Below are 9,924 nucleotides of genomic sequence, written 5' to 3'. Positions count from 1 at the left end.
TAATTACATTGGAATCCTGACTTTTTGTTTCCTGGTAGAGTGAGGATTTAAAGAAAACGTAAATTAACTCCGAAGTCCCAGCAATAACACCTAATTGCAAAAGGTAAATACATGAACTTTGGAGGGGTATATTTGACATTTACATTATTCTGTTAGTGTTGCTAACGTTAGCTACCCCTTGATAACCACAAGGTGGTTATGTGCTTATATTGATATCACAAGGGGGTTATGTGCCAAATGGTCAAACCACAAGGGGGTTATGTGCTATTTACCCTTTAATAAATTTACATTTTCTAATTTTTGTAATTTTAAGTTCTATTGATTATATATTTCTGATATACTATTTATTTTATATAATTTTTTGATTCAATTAATTTTATAAAAATGTGTACTGATTGTGTGATATCTTATGCGAATATCCCAAAAAAAAATTGGGGGCGTTGCCCGGCCCCGAACCCTCTCCAAATATATTCTAGCCCCTTCAAACTAAAATTGCTGGTTCCGCCCTTGGAGGCGGGTATGGGGAGACTTTTATATGGAGCTGGAGAGGTTTTAATAAAATCAAACCCATAACAGATACGTGGCAGGTACAAGTGGGAAATTTTGCTAGTGGGGCTGATGTGGGTTTTCAACCGTACCCAATGGCGGATACAACATTTTTTATGGGTGTGCAAAAATTTCAAGCTTTTTCTTCCTCTTCTTATACATATAAAAATTTACACTTTCAACCCTTATATTTTTTAAATAGTAAAAGTACTTGAGAAAAATTATAAGTATTTCATTGGTAAAAAATATTATTAAGAGTAAAAGCTAGAAGGTTTTTTAATATTGGAGATGGCTGTAAGAAAAAAATACACATACTGTTGATATTTGGAGATGGCTGGGTTTTGAACCCACATGAAAAACAAGTGTTAAGTGTATATTTATACACTTAATTGTACCTTTTAATTGGAGCTTTTGATGTGTTTTTACGATAATTGGTGCTTAATAGGGTTATTATTTGTATTTTAGGTGCAAATTGAAGAATTGGCAACTTTTGGGGTGAAAACTGCAAATTCAGAGAAAAAGTGGGCCAAAAGTGAAAAAATCAGATTTCTGAAGAATTAAAGACCGCACGGCCGTGCGGATTTTAGGCATAAATCTCACACGGCCGTCCGGGTGGTCGTGATGGCGCAGTGAAGGAAATTCAATTATACAAGGAAACCCGCCCTATTAGACTTTTGCACCCTATTTAAAGGCCAAGAGCACACAATTAGACCGGCCTTTTTTTTAATCTTTTACCTTTCATCTTTATTTTTAGTTTTTATCTTTCATCTTTTCTACACGCAATCGAGGAGCAAGAGAACGAAGACGAAGACTTGACGACTCTTCATCCTAGTTTTCCTTTTTCCTTTTCTTTTCTGATTTTTATGAATTTTCGTATTTTTATTATGCTTTTCGTTACGAACATGAGTAGCTAAGTTTTTATTCTAGGATTTTGTTGGAACCCTGTGTGGTAATTCGAACCTATTTTTCTACTTTTATGCAAGTTTAATTCTTCGATTATTTATTCTATCTTGATCTTATTTAGCGCATGAACGTAGCTAATTTATGTTGCTATGTGTTATTGTTAGAATTGATCGACAGATCGTTTTAATAATTAGAACAGGGATAGAAGAGCCTTCGAGTAATTTTTCACCGAATGTGTGTGTTAATTGCATGTATTATCGTAGACATACAGATAATACCTTAGGTAGCCGTTTACGAGACTTGTTATTTAATGCTTTATTTATATTAGGTTTGCATAGACATATAGTGAATCTTTTATGAATAATAGGCTTGTAACGCAGCGACAGCTGGTTATGAGCAATTTCGTGTCTTGGGTTAATAATCGGGAATCGTAACTTGCATGATAGGAAATTAATTGGGTGAAGAATTATCGCATAGGGGGAAGATAAAATCCTAGATCCGTTTATTATTGATATTTTCTCGTGATTAATTGCTTTCTTAATTATTTTAATTTTATTAGTTAATTAATTTGACAATCTTGCGTAGGCTGGATAAAAATCACAATTGTTAGGATTTGGTACTTAGGATTAAATAATTTGCGTATTCCCTGTGGGATCGACATCCGACTCTCACGAGTCTACTTTACTACTTGTTTGCGATACGTACACTTGCGTGTTGGTATTTAGCACCCAACAAGTTTTTGGCGCCGTTGCCGGGGATTACGGCTAAATTATTTATTTATCCTAATATTAAATTTGAGCAATTTTTCTTACTTCAGCCAATTTTTTTTTTTATTTAATTATTTTTTTTATTCTGTTTTAGGTACTTTTTATGCGAAGAGGACACGACACAAGCTTGCTACCTCTTCATCCCGAAATTGAGCGAACGTTTAGGCAAGCCAGGAGAAATCAACGGTTAGCCCAAAACACTCCGACAACGATGGAAGACGAGAATAATCGTGGGGGAGGTGACCAAGGGCGCCTATTGAATGCGGCAGGGGAAATCGTTATCGAGCAAGAGCAACGCCAGCTAATTAATCCACCACCGCGTCAACGAGCACTGCATGAGTACACCGTCCCGACACTCAATGGGTTCCAATCAAGCATCCAGCAGCCCCCCATTGAAGCCAACAATTTCGAGATTCGAGCGGGACTCCTCACGATGCTCCAAAACAATGGTCTATTCAGCGGATTGGCTCATGAAGATCCACATCTTCACTTGGTCAACTTTCTCGAACGCACAAGATGAACGGAGTAACACCCGAAGCATTGCAACTCCGCCTGTTCAAGCACTCCCTACAAGGAGCAGCCCGGGAATGGTTACAAACTCGTGCACCGCACTCCATCTCGTCGTGGGCCCAGCTAGCGCAACTCTTTATGAACACATACAACTCCCCAACAAAAACTGAGAGAATCCGGCGAGAAATTCAAAACTTCATACAAGAAGCCGGTGAAGCATTATTCGAGACGTGGGAGCGGTTCAAACAGTTAGTGAGGAGGTGCCCGAATCACGGACTACAAGAGTGGCGCCAACTACAAATATTTTACGATGGACTGCAAGACAACTCGAGGACAGTGCTCGACTCTGCAGCTGGAGGTATGTTCATGAGTTTGACCTATGACGAAGCATACGAACTCTTGGAGCGAATCGCTAGGAATAAATACATGCGAGCATCGGACCGGTCGAATAGCGGAGCAGTCAAGACGGGAGGAATTTTGGAGTTAGACGGAGTCACTGCAATCACGGCCCAATTGGAGAAGCTATCGAAGCAAGTAGCGGCTTTGCAGACACAACAAGTCCATGCAGTCCAAGCTCCCGATCAAGGCGTAGACGAAACGGAGTCGATAAATTATGTGCATGACGCCAACCGACAACAGAGAAACCCGTACTCCAACACGTATAATCCGGGATGGAAGGATCACCCTAATTTTGGGTGGGGAGGAAATCAGCAGGGACAAAGGCAAGCACCCCCTCAAGTCCAACCGCCTAATTATTCACGACCAGCGCCCGGATTCCAAAATCCGCCACAAGCACCACCTCAAGGCGGAGACCTCGCAAATATCTTGGCCCAATTTATGACGACCACCCAAGCATCCATTCGAAATTTGGAAACACAGATGGGCCAATTTGCGACCCAATTGAACGTGAGGCCAGCCGGTACACTACCGTCCAATACGGAAGACCCTCGAAAGGGCACCAACGAGCAATGCAAAGCCGTCAGTTTGAGGAATGGAAGACAACTAGAAGAAGTGGCGAAGAAGGCAACAAGCAAGGATGGGGAGGGGCAACAAGAAAAAGAAGCGGAGACTCTGTCAGATTCACCAGGTGAAAAAAGGGTCGTTGCGCCTAAGCCGACCCCTCAGGTACTTTATCCTCAACGCCAGATAAAGGCGAAAAATGAGTCGTATTACAAAAGTTTTCTTGAGCAATTGAATGAATTACATATTAATATTCCTTTTACTCGAGCACTTGAACTAATGCCTCATTGGGTGAAATTTTTTAAAGACATGGTATCAAAGAAACGAAAATTCGGTGAACATGAGATGATAGCTTTAACCGAACAATGCAGTGCCATTCTTACGCGCCCAATTCCACCAAAGCTTGGAGACCCGGGTAAGTTTACGATTCCAGTCGCTATCGGAGGTAAGTTCTTTGCAAAATCTCTCATAGATTTAGGTGCGAGCATTAATCTCATGCCTTTCTCGGTTTTTCAAAGTTTGGGATTAGGAGATATAAAATTGGTATCTGTGACGTTACAGTTAGCCGATAGATCACTCATATACCCAAAAGGAATAGTAGAGGATGTGTTAGTTAAAGTAGATAAATTCATCTTTCCTGCAGATTTTGTAGTTCTTGATATGGAAGAAGATAAAGAAATTCCCTTGATTTTGGGAAGACCTTTTTTGAGAACGGGTAGAACTATAATTGATGTGTATAACGGAATTTTATCTATGTCTTTGGGGGATGAAACGATTAAATTTGATGTTTTCCGTACAATGAAACACCCTCAAGAGGTTGATGAATGCTTTGCTTTTGATGTGTTAGACCAATTGAATTGTGATTTTGTTGAACCTTCAATTGCGGATCCGTTGGAAGCATCTTTATGTGTAGGAACATCAGTTGAAGAAGAAGAAGTGACGGAACAATTATGTTGGTTGGATTCGGCAAAGCCGCTGTCAAGACCACGCTTTGAGAGTTTGGAGACGGAGATCCCGTTATCTGTCACTTTTAAGCCTTCAGTGATCGAACCTCCGAAACTTGAGCTTAAAGTTTTACCATCTCATTTAAAATATATGTATCTTGGAGCTCATGAGACCTTACCTGTTATTATTTCTTCATCTTTGACAGGTCTACAGGAAAAACGACTTTTGGAGGTCTTGCGAGAGCACAAGCTAGCTCTTGGATGGACAATTGCCGACATCAAGGGCATAAGTCCAACGTTTTGCATGCACAAGATCATATTGGAGGAGAGCCATAAATCTTCGGTGGAACAACAGAGGCGATTGAACCCCATCATGAAGGAAGTTGTGAAGAAAGAAATCATCAAGTGGCTAGACGCAGGTATTATTTTTCCTATTTCCGATAGTGCGTGGGTTAGTCCGGTACAATGTGTACCCAAGAAGGGGGGAATGACTTATAAAAAACGAAAAAAATGAATTAATCCCTTCTAGGACAGTAACGGGTTGGCGAATTTGCATGGATTATAGAAAATTAAATCAAGCCACTCGAAAAGATCACTTCCCGTTGCCCTTTATTGATCAAATGCTTGATAGGCTAGCTTGTCAAGAATTTTATTGTTTTTTAGATGGGTATTCCGGTTATAACCAAATTGCCATAGCTCCCGAGGACCAAGACAAAACCACTTTTACTTGTCCTTTTGGTACCTTTGCTTTTAGACGTATGCCTTTTGGTTTGTGCAATGCTCCTGCTACTTTTCAACGTTGTATGATGGCAATTTTTACGGACATGGTTGAATGTGGTCTTGAAATTTTTATGGATGATTTTTCTGTCTTCGGTGATACGTATGAACTTGTCTCCAAATACTGGCTAAGGTTCTTCGCAGGTGTGAAGAAACAAACTTGGTGCTCAACTGGGAAAAGTGCCACTTTATGGTGCAAGAGGGGATTGTGCTAGGACACAAGGTGTCAAAGAAGGGGTTAGAAGTCGATCGAGCAAAAATCGAGACAATCGAGAAATAACTACCGCCACCAATTTCCGTAAAGGGAATTCGAAGTTTCTTGGGACATGCGGGATTCTATAGGCGGTTCATCAAAGATTTCTCCAAGGTGGCCAAACCATTGTGCAATTTGTTGGAGAAGGATATCATATTCGATTTCAATGACGAATGCCTCAAAGCCTTCGACGACTTGAAAACAAGGTTAGTAACTGCACCTATTATTGTTGTGCCCGATTGGAATGAACCTTTTGAGCTTATGTGTGATGCCAGCGATTTTGCGGTAGGTGCCGTGTTAGGTCAAAGAAAGAATAAAATTTTTCATTCAATTTACTATGCTAGTAAAACTCTCAACGATGCACAATTGAATTATACCACCACTGAAAAAGAGTTGCTAGCAGTTGTTTTTGCATTCGAAAAATTTAGATCATATCTTATAGGCACCAAAGTCATTGTCTTCACGGATCACTCGGCTTTAAAATATTTGATAGAAAAGAAAGAGGCAAAACCTAGACTTATTAGGTGGGTGTTATTGTTGCAAGAGTTCGACTTGGAAATTCGTGACCGTAAGGGTAGCGAAAACCAAGTAGCCGATCACTTATCTAGGCTAGAAACGGAAGTCAAAGATCCAATTTGCATTAATGAAAATTTTCCGGATGAACAATTGCTTGTTATTAATAATCAAGAGATACCATGGTATGCGGATTTTGTGAATTATTTAGTTAGCCATGTACTACCGCCCGAGCTCACTTTTCATCAACGAAAAAAGTTTTTACACGATGTGAATTTCTACTTTTGGGAAGAACCCTTTCTGTTTAGACAATGCAGCGATTTAGTCATTCGAAGATGTGTACCGGAAAGCGAGCAAGGAGATATACTCTTCCACTGCCATGGCTCGGATTATGCGGGACATTATGGAGGAGAGCGCACGGCGAGAAAGGTGCTTCAATCAGGTTTCTTTTGGCCAACTTTGTTTAAAGATTGCTATAATTTTGTTTCAAGTTGTGATAGATGCCAGCGAGTTGGTAATATTTCAAGGAGGCACGAACTCCCATTAAATACAATGATCGAAGTAGAGCCCTTTGATGTCTGGGGGATAGATTTTATGGGACCTTTTGTCCCATCATTCAATAACTTATACATCTTAGTGGCCGTCGATTATGTATCTAAATGGGTTGAGGCGGCCGCCTTTCCTACTAATGATTCTGCAGTGGTTTGTGCTTTCTTAAAAAGACAGATTTTCACTCGTTTTGGAACGCCACGAGCAATTATTAGTGATGGAGGCACTCACTTTTGCAATGAACAATTCGAAGCACTCTTAGCCAAGTATGGAGTAAAGCACAAGGTCGCGTTGGCATACCACCCTCAGACGAACGGGCAAGCCGAGGTAACGAATCGTGAAATAAAAAACACCCTCGAAAAGGTTGTGAGTCCTACCCGGAAAGATTGGTCGAGAAAATTGGATGATGCACTTTGGGCATATCGTACGGCTTACAAAACTCCACTTGGGATGACGCCGTTTCGTTTGATTTATGGCAAGGCGTGTCATCTACCGGTTGAATTGGAGCATAATGCGTTTTGGGCAATTAAAAAGCTGAATTTCGATATTGAAGCGTGCAAGGAGAAACGAATGCTGCAACTCAACGAGCTCGATGAATTGAGATTGAATGCGTATGAAAGCAATCGTGTATACAAGGAGAAAACCAAGCGTTGGCACGATAACAAGATATTGCATCGAGAATTTAAAAAGGGGCAATTGGTTCTCCTCTACAACTCCCGTCTAAAGTTGTTCCCGGGAAAACTCAAGTCAAGATGGTCCGGACCGTTTACTATACTCGGCGTATTTCCGCATGGCGCAGTCGAAGTATTGGACCCCGAGACCGAAAAATCGTTCAAGGTCAATGGACAACGCCTCAAGCATTATCATGGAGGGGAATTCAATCGCCAAGTGACTTCTGTCACGTTAGCTTGAACAATGAAGCAGACAAAGTCCGGCTGAAGACTGTAAACTTAGCGCTTCTCGGGAGGCAACCCGATCTTTCGTTTTTTTTTTTAGTATTTTATTTTATGTCACTTTAAATTTTTAGTTTTGCCTTTATTTCATTTTATTTAAAGAAAAAAAAAAAAAAAAGTTTCAGGGGCACTAATAAGAAGTTTTTATTTTGCAGGGACCTAAATGCAATTATTCACACGGCCGTGCAAGAAAAAGGGAGGAATCTCACACGGCCGTGTGAGATTTCGGATGAGCTACTGTCCAAATTGGCCAATTGGTGCGGCCGTGCGGATTTATGCCTACAATCTCGCACGGTCGTCCGAAATGTAAAGGGGCTACTGCCCAAATTTGCAAAACAGTGCGGCCGTGCGGATTTCTTCACAAAATCCCGCACGGCCGTCCGAAAGTAAAATCAGCCACTGTACAATTTGGCAATTTGGCGCGGCCGTGCGGATTCTAGGCCAAAATCCCGCACGGCCGTCCGAGGTGAAAAACGGGGGAATTAAAAGGGATTTTTTCACAAACATTCTCACAACTCCCAATTCCTTTTTCTCTCCTCATTCAAACCCTAGCCCCCCTCTTTCGAATTTTCTCCTTTTCTTTGCCAAATTTCACTGAAAATTCACCAAATCCACACATATTGTTACTTATCCCGGTGGTTTGTTGTTGATTTGCACAGGGAGGATTCAAGAACAAGCAATTGTCTCCAAAAACCCATTCCACCAAGAACGCCCACAAGGTGTTCGACGAATTGTCCGACTCAAGTTTGGGGGAAATTTTGCAAATCAATCCACTCCTAATCCCTTCCACACGCATTCTCAAGTCATGGGGAAACGAGGACGTGACGGGGAGGGCACTTCACATGGCGAAGGCACTTCAAAGGGCAAGGGGAAGGGCAAGAAAATCGACCAAATTCCGACCCCCGACGCCGACGCTTTTTGTGTCGAAGGCGCTAGTGCTCGTTTCGAGAAGCAAAAGGGGAAGAAACTAGTGACGGAGCGTGCCTACGAGATCACCCTTCCACAATTTGCCCCATTACACCAAGAATTCCTACGACGAGGTTGGCAAACATTATTGGAACCGGAGGGTTCGATCAACCTATCATTGGTCCGCGAGTTCTACGCCAACAACCATATCCTCCTCCCAACAGATCGGAACTCGAGCACGGTTCGAGGAAAGAAGGTCGATTGGTGTTCCTACGCAATCAACTCTTTTTATCACCTCCGACACACGACGCCATTCAATTGGGGGCAATTGCAACTTGCGGTCACACGAGATCAAATCGCCGAGGTGTTGTGCGATGGACCCCCCATTTGGTCCGAACTATCAACCGAAGAAAAGTACGAGTTAGAGTAGAAATGCATCAACCAAGTAGGCAAGGCGTGCCTTACGTTCATATGTGCCAACCTCATTCCCACCCGCTCGTTGACTCGCGTGGACCCCGAACGGTGCGCTCTTGCATACTACATCCTCAAGGGCACACCGATCAACATTGGCGTAATCATATCCGACCGATTTTGGACCTCCATGGTCAACAACTCCAAGGGGTTTTATTTCCCTTGCCTCATTACCAGGCTATGCAAGAAGGCGAAGGTCCCAACCAAAACGACGGACATTTTCACATCAATTCGGAAGCCGATGAGTAACCTTGCGGCCCGACAATACAAGGCACCCATCCAAGATGGCGAGCAGCCCGTCGAGAACCAACCAATAGCTCCACCCGAGGGTCCAAGCACAAGTTCGGACCGGCGATTTCAAAGAAGAATGGAGCGAGAGTTGGTGATCACGAGAAATCGGCTTGCCACGGTGGAGCACAAGGTGAGCACGATCGAATCCCTCCAACGGTGGTCGGGAAAGATGCTCCAAGCCATTGTGCGCCATTTGGCATGTGGCAATCCCGAGTGCGCCGAACCGGCTCCATTGCCCGCACCGATTCTTGAGCCGGTACCCGAGCTTTCGGATGATGAAGGAGATGGTGGTGCTCATGCGCAAGGTGGAGTTGGTGAGCAACCCGACGATGGTCCCGACGCTTAAAAACAGGTGTTTTCTATCCTTAAACTCCGGGCGAATCACATTGAGGGCAATGTGAATTTTAAGTTTGGGGGTGGTTAACTACTTGTTTTCGTTTATGTGCGCTTTATTTGTGTTTTATTTTTTTATTTTGCATGCTTTAGTTTTTGTTTTAATTGCCGTTTTAGTATTTCTGTTTTTATTTAAAAAAAAAAAAAAAAAAAAAAAAATGTGTTCGATGCATCGATGAACTATGATG

The sequence above is a fragment of the Erythranthe guttata genome, chromosome 12 (assembly GCF_056151865.1).
Source record: "Erythranthe guttata isolate IM_541 chromosome 12, IM_541, whole genome shotgun sequence".
In the NCBI taxonomy this organism is placed as follows: Eukaryota; Viridiplantae; Streptophyta; class Magnoliopsida; order Lamiales; family Phrymaceae; genus Erythranthe; species Erythranthe guttata.
The sequence above is the reverse complement of the archived record's forward strand: the minus strand, read 5'-3'. Positions refer to the sequence as shown.